Below are 16,291 nucleotides of genomic sequence, written 5' to 3' on the forward strand. Positions count from 1 at the left end.
AACAGGCCGCGCATCCCCCCCTTGTCCTAAGGCGTCATCGCCCCCTCCTGCGCTCACGGGGCCTGGTCCTTCTGCCCCCTAACCTCCTCTTCGCAGTCACTGCTTCCCTGGCCCATCATTGAGGGAGATGACGGGCCTGTTTCTTTATGTCCAGTGTTCTTTTGTCCCAAATCCCACCCCACTGGAAAATGATCTATTCCAAGAGGTGGGAATATTATTCCATCCCCCTCCCTGTAATTGTATGGGGAAGGGGTATCAGGAGACAGCGAGTAACTGAGAGGAAATAGAAAAAGTGAGTCAAGAAGAATGGCGTTATAAATAAATGACAGAACAGATGGGTGATGGATTTGCAGAGAGACAGTAAAAGTGTGGGGGGTGGGGGAAGCCAACAAAGAAGCAGGGGGAGAAAAGTCACTGGGGGAAGCTTAGAGATATGCTTGCTCTCCAGAGAGATGAAAAATAACAAGACAGAGAGAGGGGCTGCAAAGGGAAGCATCTCAGTCAGAGAGTGAGGAGAGAGGAGGAATGATTTAGAGCTACAACAGACAGCAGCCTGGTGCTGGGACAAGAGGGAACAATTGGTGATGACAGGAGAGGGAGAGACACAGCAGCAAGGAAGCTAGGAATCTGGGGATTTCAGAGTGAGTGCCAGGGATTGTAACAGGGAGAGGGAGTTTATGGGGAGAGCATAGATGGGGGAGGAAAGAGCCAGAAATGTGTGTTATTGAAACAATCAAAAGACTAGGGAGAAAAGAACAAGAGATGCAAGTTACAAGAATAGGGCAGAACAACTGGGCAGAATCCCAGGAGAAAACAAAAGAAAAACAGCTAGAGAGAGAAGGTGGGAATCAGAGATAAGGACAGAGAGAGGGAGGAAAACAGTAATGAAGAAAGAGGGGACCCTGGGCCAGATGAGGGGTAGCATGATTAGATATGGATGAGTACATAGTGATATGTTGATTTCTGTGTATATAATCTAATTTTTTCTTTTGAGATAGGGTCTTTCTCTGTGCCCCAGGCTGGAGTGCGTGATACAGTTGTAACTCATTGCAGCCTCAAACTCAAACTCAAGCGTTCCTTCTGCACTAGCCTCCCAAGTAGGTAGGCTAGGACCACAGGTGCATGCCATCATGCCTGGCTAACTTTTAACTTTTTTGCAGAGTTGAGATCTTGCCGTGTTGCCCATGCTGAACTCCTGGACTCAAGTAATCTCTACCCCATCGCAAAGCACTGGGATTACAGGCATGAGCCACCACACCGCGCCCTTATACTCTAATACTTGTATTTCAAATACTTTTGTTTAAATTACTCAGATGTTTGTGTGAATAGCAAAAATTCTGTTCTGTAAGTCTGGTGCACTTTATAATTCTCAGTGCTGGAGGGTAAATTCTGCGTTTAATACCTATTCAACTGTAGGACAGTGACTTGACTCATTCGGTTGTGGGTCACCCTCTTCCAGTACCAAAACCCAAATTGTTTTTCATCCTTTCTCGATCAATGCAGCAGTGTACACTCAACACAGCATACTTCACCACAGATCATCAAAGTGTATGAGGACTTCTCCCCACTAACAACCCATTTTTCATTAGGCACTGACTAGATGTGCTATAATTTAACTCTATTCTGAGGTAAACTACCTGGAGTTAGCACCAGATTCTACTCGTTGTGGGCTCCCACTGCAGATGCCAGTCCAAGGTGCCAGTTTCTGAACTTCTCACTAGCTGGTATAAATTGGCACTTACCGCTGAAACAATGGCTCAAGCCTGTAATCCCAGCCCATTGGGAGTCCAAGGCCAAAGGATTGCCTGAGCCCAGGGATTTGAGTCCAGCCTGGGCAACTTGATAAGACTTCCTCTTTAAAATAAGTCAAAATATTAGCCAGGCATGGTGGTGCATGACTGTAGTTCCGGCTACTTAAAAGGCTGCAGTGGACAGATCGTCTGAGCCCAACAGGTTGATGTTGTGGTGGCCATGAGCATGCCACTGCACTCCAGCCTGGGTGGCAGAGTAAGAGTCTGGCTCAAAAAAAAAAATGACACTTTCCTTACCCCCTCCCCTGGTTAAATTTATTTTACTGAGTGACTCACAGAAGGATACAAAAGAACTGGTTGTAAGAACTATCCTAGCAAGTTAGTTGAATCCAAGGAGGGGGTAAAGAAACCACAATATATTTAGGAGGTGAGTCAGAAAGTGGCAATGACGCCTGTGTGTGAAGGGGCAGGCTTGTGGAACTGAGCCTTTAACGTGTGGGTTTGATGTTATCCTGTAGATAGGGGTAGAATTGAGATAAATTGTAAGACCCCCAGCTGGGAGTCCACTGGAGGACTGGTCAGGGTGGGAAAAACCATACACAGGTTTTGGTCACTATAAGTGAAGCATTCTGTGTTGAGTGTGAGAGTGGTCACAGCAGTTTGGGTTTTTCGCATCTCACACACTGAATGGGGAGAGATATTTTCCATCCTGCCCACCCTCCTGTCTCAAGGCCTCAGATCACCATAGTGACTGGGAATGGTCTGTCCCTGCTCCTGGCTGTTACTGACCCTATGATCGTGTCCCATGTGCCAGCTTCCCTTGCAGTCTCAAGATAGTATGGCTTACTTCTTTCATGGCATCATCAATTTTACATCTAGGGAATTATTTGGATCAGCGTACCCAGATGGAGGTATTGTCCATTAAAAGAGACAGGCACACACACACACACACACTGCCTTTTTTTTTTTTTTTTTTACATTCTTTCATTTTTAAAACAAAAGATTCTCTTAACTGCTTTTCTCTCTGTAGTAAGTTACCCTCTTCTGTGCTCCAAGCATAATGCACTAAAAACTTCTTACATTTTTTGAGTTCTTAACTCCGGTTCTGCTGCAGCGAGTGTGTAGTCTCCTCCAGGAGGGGAGCAGGTTCTGAAGCAATGGGCCAATAGATTCACTTGTTGTTATTCTTGTAGGAGTTTATTGTCCCTGTGTTCCCTCTGGTGAGGTGGGTGGCAAAGGACTCTCTTTCCACAGGGCGAAGTCTTTGTTGTGTGGTTGAGGCCAGGACAGGGTTGTGTTGATTCTGAACAATGGACAGTATGTTTTTGCCATCTAGGGTTGACGTCTAAAGCCTCATGGTGCATGAAGAAGCCCAGAAGCAGAGGAGGAGCCAAGAAAAGCCATTAGGGATGGCTCTCTCTCCAGTAAAGTGACCTTCTCAGTGGATTGTCCTGTCTCCTTCCTGTGTGAAATGTCAGGCTTGGAGTTGCTTATCCCCTCTGGGTCTGAAACATCCTTACTCTCCTGTTTTCTCACATACCCCGTCTTCCCTCAGTCCCTCTTATCTCCACCTAGATTCCATCTCCCCATGACCTAGTGAGGTGAATTTGAGAGGAAGTTCCACGGAGCATGATCCTGGGAAGGGCTCATATGAGATGTGGATGGAAATGGGGTGTGAGCCTTGTGGTATGTGAGCTGTTGGGCTACATTGTTGCCTTGGGCCATGTCAGCTCTCTAGATCAGGGTTAGAGGATGTGCATGTGGAAGCCATACGTCAGTGTGTACCAGGACCTGGTAAATTCTGGAAAAGGAGACAGAGGAGAATAATTGTTTCGATCCTGAGTTTATAATACATTTGAAGCTGAACAAGGCAAGCATTGTGCTTTTGAATGCAAACTCTTAATGCCTGGGGATGGGATGGAAAGTTGAGTCAGGGGCCTCAGTGACATAAGATGTTTCATTCTATCGTCTGTTTTCATATATGAGAATATGTCAACCAGCAGGAGATTCATTAAACTATTCTCACAGAATCATACCAAGGGGACACTGGTGTTCCTTTAGGGACCCTTGTGCTACATGTGTTTTAGGTGAGGATGATTATAATTTTTCTAAGACTTAGGAGCAGCACTTATTTGCCTTTAGAGAGAATAAAACCATAATGTTGTTGTTCCAATTATTGGTAAGCATTTTATTACTCTTCTTATAAATATGATATGATGTATACATTTGTTTTCTAGTAAAAATTCTCTTTCCTTTCCAGCCACCCCTCCAGACATTGCATTGGGGAACCACTGATCTCTGTTCTGTGGGAAGAGTTCATGAGAGTCCTGTATAACAGTATTTATACATGGTTATAAGGATTTTGTGATTTTTTTTTTTTTGAGTCGAGTCTCACTCTATCTCCCAGGCTGGAATGCGGTGGCACACTTACGGCATACCATAGCCTGACCTGCTGGGCTCAGAAGATCCTTCTGCTTCAGCCTTCTAAGTAGCTGGAACTACAGGTGTGCACCACCATGCCCAGCTAATTTTTAAATTTTATTGTAGAGATGAGGTCTTACCAAGTTGCCCAGGCTGAGCTCAGGGAGATTCTCACCACCGCCTCCAGAGTCCTGGTATTTCGGGCCACTGGGCCCAGCCATAGCAAGTGAATTTGTGTTGCAGTATTTTAACCTGCACATTTTGAAAATTTACATGTTTCAAAGTTAAGAGACATTGGTGGCTCTCTCTTCTATATCCTTCTTGGCGCATTCTCTGAATGAAGACAGGTGGGTCTTTCAGTTTTTTCACTGATAAAGAATTCCACACACGAAAAAAAAAAAAGAAAAATGAAGAATGCCACACTGGTTGCTTCTGAGCATGCAGTCTTCATTCCAGATATCAGAGGCTTCTTCCAGGTCAGACAGTTGAAAGAGTGCTGGTTCTTCTAGGATGGGGCATATCCTGTATGATTGATCTGGCAGTATCCTGTCTCTACCCTGAGCTACAAAGGTGCCATCTGTCACCAACACCACATGAGATCTCCCACTCATTAAACAAAAGTTATTCCCATGTGTTTTTTAACAGTTTGAAAATCTAGGGAAAATTGCCCCCCTTTGTGTTTCCATTTTATTTCTTGTGAGTCTCAGCAAGTTTTATTCCTTCATGGAATGGACACATATATAAAAAGATGGATTTGTATACATTGCTCCATTTTCTGGAAATGTATTTTAGGAGCTATTTTATATTCTGTGATTTTAATTCTTAATATATGTGATCTGTTTTCTCTTGTTAGGTTATATTGGTTTTTTTTTTTTCTTGCAACAGAAATCTTTCCTTCATACTTCTTGTCTTTTCTTGTATGTTTGTTTGTTTGTAGTATTTTGATTTAAAGGACCTTACAGAGTCTCTTACTACACAGTGCTATGCTTAATTTAGATCTAATGTTTGAGAGTTTACATATACCTGGTCTTTGATCCAGTTTCTTGGAAAATAAGCCCAAAGTCTTTAGAATCTCCAGAGTGTGTGTGTATGTGTCTTATTTATTTACTTTTTTGTTTTGAGTGGAGTCTCACTCTGTCACCAAGGCTGGAGTGCAGTGGCACACTGATGGCCACTGCAGCTTTGACCTGCTAGACGCAGGAGATCTTTCTGTCTCAGCCTTCCAAGCAGCTGGAAACACAGGCGTGTGTCAAGACACCCAGCTAATTTTTTTGATTTGTTGTAGAGATGAGATCTTGCCAAGTTGTCCAGGCTGATCTCGAACCCTTTGGCTCACGCAATCCTCTTGCCTCGGCCTCCCAAGGTGCTGGAATTACATATGTGAGTCACCGCACCTGCTGTGAGTGTTTATTATTTGTATACAAATGTGTTGGCTGATAACTGGCAGCCACTAAGAAGCCTCACTGGGACCAGACTTGGTGGCTCAGCCTGTCATCCCAGGACTTTCGGGGACCAAGGTGAGTTGATTGCCTACAACCATGGATTTGAGACCAGCCCGGACAACTTGGTGAGACCTCAACTCTACAATAAATCAAAACCTTAGCCAGGCATGGTAGTGCATATCTGTAGTTCTGACTACTTGGAAGGCTCTGGTGGAAGGATCGCTGCTGGGCTGGCTGTGAGTGTGCCACTGCACTCCAGCCTGGATGACGGAGTAAGACTCCAACTCAAAAAAAAAAAAAAAAAATAGCCTCACCGGAATGTAAGGCAGGACTGAAGAGTTGGGATTTACAGCTCCACTCAACTACCAGAGGGAGAAGAGATGAAATTTAATTTGATCACCCATGGCAGTGATTTCATTATTCCTGCCTATTTAATGAAGCTTCTATGAAAACCCAGAAGGACAGGGTTCAGAGAGTGACAGGATAGCTGGACATGTGGAAGTTCCTGGAGGTAACTAATTTTTTGATTTATTGTAGAAATGAGGTCTCACCAAGTTGCCCAGGTTCAAACCCACATTTACGCATTCCTCTCACTTCTGCCTCCTAAAGTGCTAGGATTACAGGCGTGAGCCCCTGCGCCTGAGGACTTTTTCATCAATAATAAAAAAAAATTAGTCTGTAGTTTTGTATTCTTGTCATATATTTGCATGAATGGTCTCAGAGCAATGGTGGGGTCCAAGAGTGAGTTTTTTTGTTTCCCTCTTTTATTACTGGGAACCATTTTAGAAGGATTAGTGTTAATTTTTCATTAAATGTTTACTAGAATTGTGAAGTGAGGATGAATTATTCATCTGTTCCTGGTATCTTTGTTGGGAGTTTTGTTTGTTTATTTTTGACTCAGGATCTCACTCTGTCACCCAGGCTGGAGTGCAGTGGCATGCTTATGGCTTACTGTAGCCTTGTCTTCCTAAGCTACTGCAGCCTCCTGAGTCGCTGGGACGATAGACATGTGTTACTGTACCTGGCTCTTTTTTTTTTTTTTTTTGCACTGCGTTGTCCAACTGGAGAGTTTCTTTTCTTTTAAATAAATCTCCTTACTACTTACGGTTATGTACAGATTTTTTATTTCTTCTTGACTCAGTCTTAGTAGTTTGTATATTTCTAGAGATTTATTCATTTTTTCTAGGCTAACTACTATGTTGTTACGTACTTGATAGTTATCTGTTTCATTTATTTTTTGTTAGTTTGACATGCAGGTGATGCACATGATGGTGTTTCTTAATTCCCTTTGTCCTTTTTCATTTTTCTTCTATTTTTCCCTCTTTTTTCTGTTCACTATTTATTTCTTGTACCTGGTCTAGTCTGTTTTTAAACCACTATAGTGTCTCTTTCAATTTAGTTGCATATTTTCAGGTTTAGGATTTCGGTGATTCTTCTTAATATTTCTATCTTTTTGTTGATAATTTCATTTTGTTCATACATCGTTTTCTGATTTCCTGAAGTTGTCTATGTGTACTCTCACTGAGCATTTTTGGCACTCTTATATCTTTGTCTGGTAATTCACATATCTCTGTTTCTTTAGTATCAGTTTGTGGTGATTTATTTGAATGGGTCATGTTTCCTTTTCCTTTGTATATCTTCTTATCAGCTGTTGCAACCTTGGCATTTCACTAACCAACTTTTGCTATCTGGCTTCCTTTGGGGACTTTGTTGGTGGTCTACCTCCCTGAAGGCAACCTTATAAGGTTAGGGGAGCCCACTCCAGTGGGTCACAGAAGGGAGGATTCTACTTGTAGACTAAGCAAACAACACATTGAGTAGTAGTCTGCTCTGAAAATATAAAGGATGGAACAGTACTTGCTCTAAAATAACTCAACATGGGTCAATCAGTGACCATGACCACGTTTGGGAATCAGGGCTCTTTGCTGTTGAGGCAGTGCTTCTTGACTGGGAGAGCTTATCCTGGAGGACTTGGTATTAGAAGACATACATAGGATAATACAGGTAAGCATAATCAAGACATCAGTAATCCTACCATCAAGATGGACATAACCATCTCCTAGTCTGTTCCACATACATCATTTCTTTGGGCTGCACCTCTGAGCACTTCCTCAATAATGCTTTCTACTGATCATTCCCTTTCAAACAAAGCGAGCTCTTTAAGTGATTAGATGAGTCTAAAAACATGCCAGACCCTTTGACATCTTATGGGCCATGAAGAATCTCCCTAAAATTCTGGCTTCCAAGAAGAGAGGAGATCTTGTCCTGACAAACTGATTTTCTTTCCCTAGGCTCAACCAACAGTGACACAGGATAGAGGCTGTCAGTGCACTGTGATGTACTGGCATAGTTATTGTGTCCACCTGGAGGTTTGAAGGGCTGTGTGCTAGGACAGGACCTTTCTTACATGGGGTGTGTCTCTTAAGTTTTGCATTTTAAACACTGTAGACTGTTTAGAATTGCCAGGAATACCTGATATGAACCAACCTGGCAAATTCCTAACAGGGTTTTTCACTAGATCTCCTGCTCATGGTGATCTTCATTTTCATGAAAGCAAAAATTAAGTTTTGAGGACATTTACAATTTTTATGTAAAAGAGTTTAATAATTTGATTTCTCAACATTTCTTTTCATCTCTTTCCTGCTCCTGCTGTTGGGAGTGGCAAGAATAGTGGCAGAATTATTGTGTATTGGAGAATTTACTGATTTGTTTTATAATGCAACCTGTGACAAAAGGCCCCTTCTCACTAGCAAGGCAAACAGTTACTCCCCACTGAGGAATACAATCATTCAAAAGTGGTTTTGTAACTGAATTGAATCAGCTTTCTTCCAAGGATGGTTTTCCTTCATCTGGAAATTTACATTTTTGTGCAAAAACCATATTAATTTTTCTTTGTTCTCTCTTGATTCTACACAGGTTTCCAGTGAGAAATTCCCTAATTCAGTGTTTAAATTGGACTTTTACATGGACTTCTTTGTATAGGTGTGGCATTGTAACAAAAGAAGTGACTTGGTGTCTTTGATAACCTCATTTGGCTCCAGTAGAGTTCTTTGAGATAAGTCCCTTGCAAGCTGGATGTATTCCAAAAGTGTGCAAACCATATTATGCATCTTGAGTCCTTTGCACTCTGAAATCCCCTGTGAGGGAACTTTGTGAATCTAGCAAACCAGTCAGATGTCCCCTCACAGGAGACATAAAGAGATTGCTGGTGATTATACAGGACACACTTATGCTAGCACAAATTTTTCAAAAATGTATATTTCCTTGAAGTTTTCCATTCAAATTGTGCAAAAATGCAAATAAAGAGATGGAATATATAATGAGATATATGTAAAAAAAATGAGCTGGTGTTATGTAGAAAGAGGATATGTGAAGTGCTTTCACGGTGGTGCACAGACTGGGCAATGAGTTACATATTGTGAATGTGGAAGGAAGAGAATGAAACTTTACTGTCTGGTCAAATAGAAAAACACCAGGTGAACGATGTTCAACAAATTTCTATTGCACAACATGTTATCAGTGAACCTATAATGCACTTTGATGACTGTTTCACACATTACCATATTTGAGAAAAATATAAGATATAAACTTTTTATGTTTTGTCATAAATAAGTTCTTCAGTGTCCAAAATTCCATTGGTAGCCAAATATCGTTATAGTAAAATAATTGGTTCCAATGCTATACCATTTAATACTTTATATTAGTTTTCACTAATTCAAAAAAAAAGTATGGTTAAATTGCTGATAGGTGATCCACAAGATGTCTCTGAGTGCAAAGGGTTAAATTTTACAGAGACAGACCTTACTTTCTACAATATCGTCTAGACATCAGTTTACTATTAAATCAATATCAATATTTCATCATCTTTGAACTTTTGGTTCTGCTTCCAGTTTAAATTTGCTTACCTCTAATATTTTAAAGTCTATTTTCTAGTAAAATACTAATTGAACTAGGCCTTATTAATATATTATGTTACCAATCATGCCCCCACATAATTGTACTCTACATTCTCTGATTATTATTATTTTTTTTATTTCTATATTGTTTTTAGAGTCGGAGTCTCACTCTGTTGCCCAGGCTGGAGTGCAGTGGCTCACTCACGACACTGCAGCCTCAACCTTCTGGGCTCAGTGATCCTTCTACCTCAGCCTTCCAAGTAGCTGGAACCACAGGTGGGAGCCATCACACCTGACTAGTGTATTTATTGTAGAGACGAAGTCTCGCCATGTTGCCCAGGCTGGTCCGAATTCCTAGTCTCAAGCAATCCTCTCACCTCCACCTCCCAAAGCGCTGGGATTACAGACGTGAGCCACCACTGCCAGCACACTAATTATTTCTTATAGTTTATTTCTTAAATCTCATTTTCACAATAGTTCAGGAAATTCAGCCATAGTGTAGCACCTTAAGGACTGGGACATTTTTAAGCGCAAGACTCTTTTTTTAGCCAGTACAATAACCAAGAAACTATTTAGCCCAGTCTATATGTTAGTCACTCAGAGTAGAATGGTAAACAAAAGAGCTGTGGGCAGCCACTGACACGTTACCTAAAAGGATATTGGAAATCCATTGGACCTTAGTAGACATTAGTAAATTAATGAATTATTTCAAACTTACCACCCTGCTATACCGACCCCTGCTTTCTCTTGTACTCTTAAAATTAGGATTGTAAAATGAAAAACCTGAAGGCTCTTGATCATGTAGCCTTGCTTAATGTAAGATTTTAAACATTCTGGGTATCCTCTTAGAAGGATTATTCAGGGCCTTGAGTTCCCAGCTGCTCTCTCAGAAAGCATACCTGTTCCTTTTACTATGTCATGATTTAGGATTAATTTTAATTACTAGACAGCTGAGTGTAGGTGCTGGTGCTGTCATTTTTAGCTCATTAATATGAGGTGAGTTTCTTTCATTGTGTGTGACTCTTATACAGGAGACACAATCATATCTCCTCAGTAAGATGGGAATAGAGCTTTCTCTCATAGGCTGTTATGTCATATAAATTAGTACATCTAATGGAGTTAGAATCATACCTTAAACATGGCCACTGTTCTCAACTGTCTGTCATTCCTATTGCTGTTGTCATCACAGTTTTAAGATTCTTTCCTTAAAGCAGCAGTGGACATTGTCATCTCTGAAAATACCACTCATGTTCTAGCTCATTGAGATACTGAATGTCACTGGTGTGCTACATATAATATCTAACATTTCTATAGACATAAGCTTGTGTTGGTTTTTTATTTGTACATTTATTGTATTGTCCAGAAAACTGGGAAATCCACACTCAAGAAAAAGTAATAACCGGGCTCGGTGGCTCAGCCTGTAATCCCGCACCTTTGGGAGGCTGAGGTGAGTGGATTGCCTGAGCCCGCGGGTTCGAGACCCGCCTGGGCAGCAAGACCTCATCTCTACAATAAATCAAAAAATCAGCCGGGCGTGGTAGCGCATGCCTGTAATTCCGGCTACTTGGAAGGCTGAGGCGGAAGGATCGCCGGAGCCCAGCAGGTCGAGGCTGCAGTGGCGGGAGCAGCCACTGCACTCCAGTCTGGGTGACAGAGTGAAGACTCCAACTCAAAAAAAAAAAAAAATAAATAAAAAGTAATAAATCAATATGGCAAGATAATGTGCTCCAAAATACCTTATATATGAGAATATAGGAAAAAAGAGACTCCATTTTTTTTGTGCTATATTCTCATAGCACCGAACACTTCCAGTATTCTAGTTGTAGTTTTTCTATGACGCACCAAGCAAGCAATTCTGCAGTGGACCCAGCTGGGTGTCCTCTCATTCAATGCAGTTCTGATACTATCTACCTGAATATAGTGTCAGATCGCACAGGCTTAGGGGCTGAGTCCAACAAAAGTGCACCAATTTCATGAGTGTGGCAAGGTCTTCACTCAGAATTCACATCTTGCAAATCATGAAAGAATTTATACTGGAGAAAACCTTATAGGTGCAATGAATGTGGGAAAGCTTTTAGTGTGCGTTCAAGCCTAACCACCCATCAGCAATTCATAATGGAGAAAAACCTTACAAATGTAATGAATGTGGCAAAGTCTTTACCCAAAATTCAAATCTTTCACAACATTGACGAATTCATAGTGGATAGAACACTTGTAAGTGCGACAGGGCCTTCAGTCACAAATTACTTCTTTCACAACAAAACAATTCATTCTTGAGAGAATACTTATAAATACTATGATTATGATTAACCTGTCATTAGATTAAGCATTAATATTCATCAGAGAATGTATATGTTTTTAACAAATTCATGTGACTGTACTATGTATGACAGAGGTTTTATCCAGGCTTCAGAGCTCACTCGGCATCAAAATATACATATTTGATGAAATCACACAAATATAACATGCATGGTGAGATTCATACCCTGGACCATGACTGTAGGTGAAGATTCATATAAAGAATATTTGACTGTCTACTTCCCAGCTCACCTTTTGTTATATACTACAGAATAATTGCAAGTCTATATATGTTAAACTCATGACATAATACATACCAAAAGTTGCAGGATGTTTGGAAATGGCTAATTACCTTCAGGTTATAAAATGCTTTATCAAATTAATTAAGGTTTCTTGAAAAAGGCACTCTTTATAGCTTCTCAGCTGAACTTTGCAATCTGTCGATTGTAAACATTCTTGCACACCTTACATGGTGTTGTCTGTGAAATAATCATTAGGGTAGAAGGGCTCACTCCATTAGGTGAGGATTGTTTCCATTCAAGTTCCTGAAGGGGGACTCTGCCTTTTAAAATTAACTATTCAATCAGAGAGCTTTTGGTGTAGCAGAGAATAATGGAAGACTATGATATTCATGCTTACTGACAGAAGGGCACTGGCTTATGGAAAGAAATTCCACACCAACCGACCATGAAATAGAGGCAGCCAAGAACTTAGGACATGGGGATTTTTACGGGAGTAGAGTAAGTAATAAGTTATTAGGGACTGATTGTATGGCAGAATTAGTGCAGGAAAAATGGTGGCCATTTTCTCCTTTAAATAGCAATAGATGTTGTACAGCTAAGATTTTTTTAAAAATTAGCCTTGTCTTGAAATTGTAGAGAGAACAGTGAGGGGGGAGAGTTTATTAAAAATAACCAGAATCTCAGGCTGTTGTTTTTTTAGTAGGCTTTACTTTAACTATTGGAATCACATTTTGCCACTGTTTTTTTTAAGTGTGTAAATATGAATTAACATTATTTTGATCAACATACTCTTATGCTACCTCAGTAGAATACTTCCTAACAGATGATACTCCACCATTAGGCCTTAAAATTGAGGGAAATCTGGGCACAATGGCTCACGCCTATAATACCAGCATTTTGACAGGCAGAGGCGAGAGCATTGCCTGAGTTCAGGGGTTCACGACCAACCTGAGCAACATGGCAAGACCTCATCTCTATACTCAATCAAAAGTGGGTCGTGTATAGTGATGAACAGCTGCAGTTCCAGCTACTTGGAAGGTTGAGGTAGTAGGATCACCTGAGCTCAGCAGGTCAAGGAGCAGTGGCTGTGATTGTGCCACGGTACTTTAGCCTGGGTGACAGAGTGAGACACCCAATCAAAAAGAAAAAAAACAAAGGAAAAAGAAATGAGAATGTCCCGAGACTCATCTGAGCAATGTGGAAATCATTAGACTCGTTAGATGATTATTTAGAAGTGAGATGAATAAACTATAAATGGGTGAGAATAAAACAAAAGTCTGAATACAATACTATCAAAGGTTGTGCAGACCAAAAGGAGCCTCAAGAGGTTTCCCAACATTAAAGATCAGAAGGTGCCTGAGCCCAGGGGTTCAAGATCAGCTTGGGCAAGACCTCATCTCTACAATAAATAAGCAATTATCCAAGAGTGACGGTCTGCACCCGTGGTTTCAGATACCTGGAAGGCAGAAATGGAAGGATCGCCTGAGTCCAGCAGGTCGAGGATGTTGTACCCAGACTGTGTACCACTGCACTCCAACCTGCGTGACAGACTGAGACCACAACTCAAAAAATTAAATAGATAAAAATTCAAAAAAAAAAAGAGAAGGAAAAAAGGTGTGGCGAAGTATCAAAAGTCAGCTGCCTGACAACTAATTCTGTGCTTTCAGTTGCATTCGCTGAAGTAAAGGATGACTTCGTAATGTAGAAAAGAGAAAGTCATGGCTGAGCACGGTGGCTCACACGTATAATCCCAGCACAATCCCAGAGAATTGCCTGATCCCACGGGTTTGAAACCAGCCTGGGCAACTTGGCGAGACCTCATCTCTACAATAAATCAAGAAAAATTAGCTGGATGTGGTGATGGGTGCCTATAGTTCCAGCTACTTGGAAGGTTAAAACGGAAGGATCGCCTGAGCCCAGCAGGTCGAGGTTGCAGTGGCCATGAACATGCCACCACACTCCAGCCTGGGTGACAGAGACTCCAAATCAAAAAAAGGAAATAGAAAGGATTTCAACTATGAACTCTATAAATAAATTATAATTACTACTTCTAATGTTCTAATTTGCAATTATGACAGGTTATTTTTATTATTTTTCAGTTCTCTTGGGAATTATACTATGTGGCAACCAGGTTGAAGTGTACCCCAAATCTATAATCCTGTACAATAGCAAAGATTGAAGAAACCCCAGCCCCAACCCTAGGCTGGTCTTGAACTCCCGAGCTCAAACAATTCTTCTGCCTCACCTCACAAGTGCTAGGAATACAGGCATGAGTCATTAAGCCCAGCTGATGCGTTGTGTTTTCAAAATGTAGTGATGTATCTTCTTACATTCATCACTGTGCAGTACCTAGACAGCCTGTTCTTTCAGAATAAAAATATTTTGAATATGCTAATTTTCCTATGTAAATAAAACTATTTCAATTGGTTATCACTTCTGGGTGGATGGTTTGATGGTTTTAGAAAAACCTACTTCATAGTGGATGTTAATTCATAGATATTGACATAAAATTATCACTGGTTAACATGAGGCCATTTAAATTTGATAATCTAATTTTATTTTCTTCAGGGTTCATATAAAAGGGCATAAACTCCGAATCAAGTACCTTTCAATATACTGCAAAAATGTTTACCCTTGAGGTGAAAATAAATGCTATGTGTTCTGAAGACTACGAATTTTACAAAGTTTGTTATCCATTCCTGACAGAACATTCAGAAATAAGAAAACAAAGACGTAACATAGAACATATTTTAATTTTTTAGATGAAAAAATTGTATTATAATAAAATACACATAACATAAAATTTAGCATGTAAATCGTTTAAATATATGGTTCAGTGGCATTAAGTATAATAGTCAACTTTTTTTTTTGCCACTATCACCACCATCTATCTCCAGAACTTTCTTTTATCTTCCCAAGAGAAACTCTGTATCCATTCAACAATAACTCTCCCCACTGCCCCAGCACCTGGCAAACACCATTCTACTCATATGCTACTATTAGACTCAGTTTCTTCTTTCACTTAATAAAAGAGATTAGTTGGGCATGGTGGCACACTGCTGTAGTCCCAGATACTTGAGAGGCTGAGACGGGAGGTTACCCTGAGCACAGGATGTCAAGGCTGCAGTGATCATAGAATGACACTCCAGCCTGAGCAACAGAGTAAGACCCCAACTCAAAACTAAATAAGTAAATACATATATGCATACACAAACGTAATTACATAAAAGAAAGGGTCCACTGCTGACGAATGGGATCGCTTCTATCCTGGGGACCTTCTCGCATATATGTGATTGAGTTTATTATCGTGAAAGGTCACAGGAAAGGGTTGTAAAAAGAAAAGAGGCAGAAACACACATGGAGGACGGTTTTCAAAATGGTCGTCCCGTCCACGGGTCTCAGCAGCCCCGCCACGGGTCTGCATGATTTCTTTCCCAAAAGCAAGTTGATCTTGCCAGCTGTTTACATGGTGGAGACCAGCAGGCAGTTTTCATAGTTTTCTTACACTTGCTGGCTGCATGGCTTATCATAGTAGCACCAACACTTAATATCCTCAATGACCCATCCACGGTAGGGATTCTGGCTAGGGTCCTGCATGCACATTCCCTTCCTGAACCATCACAGTCCTGGCAATGAACCACAGATATTTTGCCTTGACCTTGAATTTAAGTCCTCACGTGGCCACACCCAGCCAGGCCAAAGCCATCTAGAATACAATTTTAAAGTTGAAAGGTTTTTGTCCACCCTCCCAGTGCACATCTAGTGAATTGAAATTATATTATATTTAGAAATTATTGACTTAACCTTGCTAGGATGTCAAGACAGTATCTCAAAAGTTGTTTGAGGTTAAGACGCCTCAAGTGTAGAATACGATAACAAGTATAAAGAAAGCTACAACATACATCTATTTTTTTTAAGTTACTGCTTTCCTTTTTTTTTTTGTTTGTTTGCTTCTTTTTGAGTTGGAGTCTCACTCTGTCGACCAGACTGAAGTGCAGTGGCCGCTCCCGGCCACCGCAGCCTCGACCTCCTGGGCTCCGGTGATCCTTCCACCTCAGCCTTCCAAGTAACTGAAACTACAGGCGCGTGCTACCACCCCTGGCGAATTTTTTGATTTATTGTAGAGATGAGGTCTCACCAAGTTGCCCGGGTGGGTCTCGAACCCGCGGGCTCAGGTAATCCACTCACCTCAGGCTCCCAAGGCGCGGGATTACAGGCTGAGCCACCGAGCCTGGCTAGGT

This window comes from Carlito syrichta, unplaced genomic scaffold (genome assembly GCF_000164805.1).
Source record: "Carlito syrichta isolate Samal-C Ts95f unplaced genomic scaffold, Tarsius_syrichta-2.0.1 Scaffold302045, whole genome shotgun sequence".
NCBI classification, from domain to species: Eukaryota; Metazoa; Chordata; class Mammalia; order Primates; family Tarsiidae; genus Carlito; species Carlito syrichta.